The following is a 5,908-nucleotide window of genomic DNA, read 5'->3' as shown; positions in this document are numbered from 1 at the left end:
TTCCTACTCTGGGAAATGAGGATAATAATCTGAGCTCTTGGGAGGTATGATGAGACACAAAGGGAGTATGGACATCAAGGCCACATCACAACTATGTCCCAGGCAGATGTCCTGACTAAAGTGCAGATTTACACACTCACACTGACATTCCCCAACCAACTTCTGGGCTCAGAAACTACAAACCCCCTTCCTAACACTCACCCCAACACACACGCCAGCCTCGGGCAAGGCCCGTCTTTCCCCAGTAGTATGGGCGTCTGGCGTCATCTAGTGGACATCTAGGGCAGTACAGGCATTCTCAGCCTCTCCGTTCCCTTAGGGTGGGACCCCGCCCTGATTGGTCCTCGCCGGACAGGCTGGATCCAGGAGCCAACATCCGGGCGCTTAGCCTCTCGTCCACCAACATGAAGTCCTAACCCTGAACCCTCTCATCCCCACCCACCAATCTTTGCGCTTACCCCCCACCATTCCCTTCCCTCTGGCCACGCAAAACTTCACGAATGATCCTGAATGATTCCAAGTTTCCCTTTCACTCAAGACCTTCCCACAGAAAGTTTCCTCGGTCTAGGAATTCTCCATCCTCTCTCCTCCCTGTCCTGGCTGACCGCGACTCCCACACTGGGCCGCTGCTTAAATGGCCCCTGCACAGAGGCCCCAGACCAGGCTAGAGCTGTCCTCCTTTGCCTCACGGCCCCCACCTCCGCCCCGTTGCTAAGCCTGCTCCACATGCTCCATGTTTCTTGCCTGTGTTCCTGTTAGACAAAGACCTTGGCAGAGGCCCTGCAATGCTCCCCTCTTCAGGCTAATTGCTGAGCGCGTCTGGGGCCCATGCACTCTGCTGCGGTGAGCTCTGTGGGCATCTGAAGCAAGTGGGTCACAGCCTGTGAAGGATGGAAACGAGGTTTGCAGGCAGAATGCAGGCTATTGCTTCAGGCTGCGCCCCATTTCCCAGCCCCAGCACCCACTGGGCTGCGGTTGGCCCCTGACTCCTGGCTGTGTGTCTGAGGTGAACTAACTCATCCTCTCTGGAACGCAGCTCTTTCTCCCCACGTTCCCCTTGCACCCTTTTGCAAGACTTCCCTCCAAGGGGAGGAGAGGATGAATCCCTTGGGCGAATTAAAGAATGAACTGTTGCTAAGAATGGGAAGTATGGGGCCTCCCAGGCTGGGCTTGAGGGTCCAGGAAAGGGCTTGTGTGTGTCTTTCTCAAAGACAAACCCCCACTCTTCAGTCATGCACTCAACGGATATTTGAACAATGCCCGGATCCAATATTAAAAATATTGGGGCTCTGGAATTCTATTGCCTGGGCTCAGATCCCAGCACCACCACCCAGCTGTTGATAGCTCACTTGTTTCCTCAGTTGTAAAATGAGGGGAATAAAAATTTCTACCTCATACAGTTATTGAGAGCATTCCATGAGATGATACATGCAACTCGCTTAGTGCAGGGTGTGACGTGCTGTAAGTGTAAGGTCTATCATTGCTACTATTATTCATTGAGCAACTACAGCGTTCAGTCACTAATCTCATGCTGCCATTATCTGCCCATCCGCACCCAAGGCCACCCTTGTCTCTCCCGCTATGGTTCCTACTGGGCCCTGGCAGCCCTTCCTCAGTCCCTCCCTCCCTTGGATTCCCCCGTAGGGCCTCAAAGCCTTCTGCCACCCTCAGGAATTCCCAAACATCTGCCGTGGAATCTCCTCTGAATATTCTTCTCTGAATATTTCCTTCTTGTCCTAGGAAACCTGGCTTTCCCCTCCGGATGCTTCATCCTCCCTCATGCCTCCCAGTGGCTCCTTTTTCCTCCGAGGCCTGTTGAAGTGAGGAAAGGTGAGGTGAAGGACGGGGAGCCACAGGGCATGAGCATGTTCTCCTCCTGCTTCCGCCGCCACTTTTAGGCTATTCTTCTTCTCTCCTCCCTAAAGGACACTAGTTTTGAATCTTGTCACTACACTGTAGCACCCATCACTCGACATCAGCACAGACATCTACCAACCTGCGGGTCACACCTTCTCATCCTTGAGGGCTTTACCCTGGACTCAATGTCACTCTCAATCGGTTTGCCCCATTTTAGTTTGTGGTCATCTAAATATTCACATAATCACCCTGGCCTCCGGTCCCTTGACCTGCTTCTCTAATAACTTTGTCCCCCAGCCTGTCTTGGCCATTCTCTCCCATGGTCATTACCAATGCCTGCAACTCCTCCCTAAACCATCTCAAAGTGTTAGCTGATACCTGACTTCAGTCGTCCTTTGCCCCACTGGGACCACGAACCCCTTTGCTCCCACCACCCGTGTGCTGTCCCTTAGCCCCTTGATGTTCTCACTACCCCATCCAGCTTCAGTTTCACCCTCGGTCATGGTAATCGTTCCTGTGCACTCGTCCTTGATTCCCCCTGGCCCTCTCAAGTTCTCTTTTCTTGGCAAAACCACAACTCTGGTTAAATCCAACACTCCGCCTACTCCATGCCTGCATCCATGCAGCTGAACGAGGCTGGAGAAAACGCCAGCCTCCAGCCTCCAGTAGACCCTTGATGCTACCCCAGAGTCATCCTCTAACCCCCTAGACCTCGGTGACCATTTCAAACCTTCTCTCACCTCCAGTTTTCAATATCCCCTCCACCCCCGGCCTCACAGCTGCTCGATTCCTACTTCCCTTTTGAGATGCTCACAAGCTCCCCCTCCCACATGTGCTCACCCTCCACCATCTTTCTTCTCCATCTGCACAGATGCACTATCCACGTTCCTATCTAAAGCCGATTCCTCCCCCCGTGCACTAGAGCCCATCCCCTCTCGCCCACTCAAGGACACGGCTCCATCCTTAGTCTTTCACTCTCCACTAGACCACTCCCATCAGTATACAAATGTGTTATTGACACGATCTTAAAAAAAGAAAAGGCAAAAGAACCTCTCAATCCCACTTTCCCATTCTTCTTCTGCCCCTTTGCACATTTTACCTCTTGTTCGTTCTCCCTCCCTCTCTCCCTCTCTCCCTTTCTCTCCATTCAACTGTTTGCACTCCGCCTCCCCCCACAGAAACTGCTCTTGTCAGGGTCCCCAGTGCCCTCCGTGTTGCTACATCACTTGTCATTCTCGGTCCTCATCTTACCCGACCTCTCAGCGCATTGACACAGCGGCCCACTCCCTTCCCCTTGACTCCCTTTCTTCATCTGGCTTCATCGGGATGAGGCCCTCCCTTGGTTTTCCTCCCTTCTTGTTGTTCCCTGCTTCTTTTTCCTTGGCTCTCTCCTTCTTTTATCTCCATGCTTCCACACAGAGTCCTTGGATCTTGTCTCTATCTACATTCAGTCTCCTGGTGCTCACAAACAGTCTCATCATTTTAAATACCACCTTTCTTTGATTCCAGCCAAAGTCTCCCATATTTACACCACTAGCCCAGATCCTCTCCTCAGTTTCCAGACTTATCCATCCTCCAAACCTCAACCTCTCTACTTGGATATGTAATAAACATCTCAAACTCAGGCCTTCGACTAAACATCTTATCTTCGCCCGACTCCCGCCCAAACCCACTTTACACTCAACGTTCCCAGCCCAGCTGATGGCAACTCCATCCTTCCAGTTCCTCCAGCCAGAAATACTAGAATTGTCTTTGATAAGCTCATTCTCTCATGCCCTTTGTCTAATCTATCAGGAAATCCTGTTGGATCTACTTCCAAAATACAATCAAATTTCGACCACTTCTTTCTGCCTCCACCGATGCCACCTGGGTCTCGGCTATCAATATCTTCTTTCACCTTTTAACCACGATCCTTTCTTCTAACCTCCCCACTGAGAGTCTCTTCTCCACAGAGCATTTATAGTGATCCTATTAAAACATAAGTCAGATTCTGTCACTCTTCTGTTCAAAACCCTCCAATGGCTCCACTCAGAGTAAAAGCCAAAGTTCTTACAATGACCTAAATGCCACTATGATCTGCCCCCACCACCCATTATCTCTCATCGCTACATCTCCCCTCACTCATACTCCACTCCATACTCCACTGGCTTCCTTGCCAGTCATAGCATATGCCAGTGCTGCTTCCACCTCTGGGCCTTTGCACATGTTGTTCCTCTGCCTGTAATAATCTCTTAGATATTGGTGAAGCTTGCTGCCTTTCGTCTCTTATACCTCGGTTCAAATCTCTCCTCAACGTGACGACTCTGCCCTCTCTACTTAAAGCCGCCACCTGCCCCATCCTTTTCCTCAGACCCCCAATACCCTTTCCCTTGCTTGACTTTTTCTTCTTCCCATAATGCTGATCACCTTCTAACACAATAGAAAAATTACTGAATAACTATGTCTGTCCTTTGTGCCAAATGTTAGCTCTAGAGGGTAGGATCGTTGTCTGTTTTGGTCACCAATGTATCCCAAATACCTAGAACAGTGCCAGACACATATTAGGTAATCGATAAGAATTTATCGAATGAATGAATAAACTACGAGAGGTGACGGTAAACACATTTCCTGTGCTCAGAGTGTGTTCAGTGCGTGGGATGGACAAGGCAGCAGGGAGCTGAGATCCTGCAGAAGGTGGCTCCTGCCATTCCTCCAGCCTGCTCGTCCATCTCTCTTTCCTCACACACAACACCTCAGCCATAATGGCTGTTTTGAATTCCTTGAACTCTCCAAGTGCCTTCCCACCTCAGGACTTTTGCAGAATCTGTTCTCCCTGCTCAGACCATTGTTCTCCCTTTATTTAGCTAATTCTTACTCTGTTTTCAAGTCAGTTTATTGTATCTCAGAGCTTAAAACTGAGTAAGTGCCCAATAAAGATATATGTTTCATATACATTTAAAAAATACTGTTATTATACCATTTTACCCATGAAAAAGCTAAAGCCCAGAGAGGTGACAATTTTTGCCCAAGCATCCACAACTAAAAACCGTTTGTGGAAATAATAAACGTGTTGATTAAATAATCAAAGTGGAGTTTGAAAACAAACTTTGATGGTTTCTGGGATGAAGATAAGACTTTTCTGTGGAAAAATTCGTCCTGAGGTGGTGGTGTGGACTGACTTCAGCCATAAGATTAAGCCACACCCTCTTCACCAAGCCTTCCTTCACTGAGGTTTAAAGATCTGTTTGTTTAATACAACTCTTATCCAAAGCAAGAACTCACTCCACAAGACTCCAGTCTCTGCTAAAATACCTCCCCTATTGGGAAACTCACTACTCAGGAACAAAAAGCCCTCTTTTTCAAAGACTATAAACAGACAATTCACAGAAAAGATGCAAATGCTCAAAACAACCCATAAAAAGATGTCTGACCTTACTAATCATGGAAGAAATTCAATACAAGGAGATATATTTAGTTTCTCAGTTTAGCAGAAGTAAAAAATTGATAAATTGATATGAACTTTCTGGAAGGCAGCTTAGCAACATATATCAAAATGTAAAATACCTGCTCCTTTTGACTTCTGACAATTTATCCTAAGGATATCCTAAGCATAAGTGTGTTCTTAACAGTTTTGTTTGTATTTGCAAATTCTGGAAATAATCAATAGAGAACTGGTTAAATAAATAATAATACAGCTACACAAAAGAATATCATGTAGTAGCGAAAAATGGTGCAATATAGGTATTCTGGTTATTTGCAAGGGAGAGGGTTGGGTTGCCGCAGACAGAGGTGAGAAGAGGAGGGTGTTTTGGGTTTTGTTTGTATATTTTTTGGTAGCTAATTTGTTAATATTTGTGAATACATTTAATATTAAAAATAATAAATAAAATTTAAATATTTGTAAAAAATGTCACAGATTCTACTAGCTGTTACGGGAAAAACGAAGTAACCAAGTGGTATATAGAATATAATTTCATTTATATGATTGTAGATTATATACTAAAGATATAGGTATACATACAAATACAGAAAGTTATTTCTGGAACATGTTCCAATTCGATTATGGTGGTAT

Source organism: Pteropus vampyrus, unplaced genomic scaffold, assembly GCF_000151845.1.
Source record: "Pteropus vampyrus isolate Shadow unplaced genomic scaffold, Pvam_2.0 Scaffold185, whole genome shotgun sequence".
In the NCBI taxonomy this organism is placed as follows: domain Eukaryota; kingdom Metazoa; phylum Chordata; class Mammalia; order Chiroptera; family Pteropodidae; genus Pteropus; species Pteropus vampyrus.
This window is presented reverse-complemented; position numbering follows the sequence as displayed.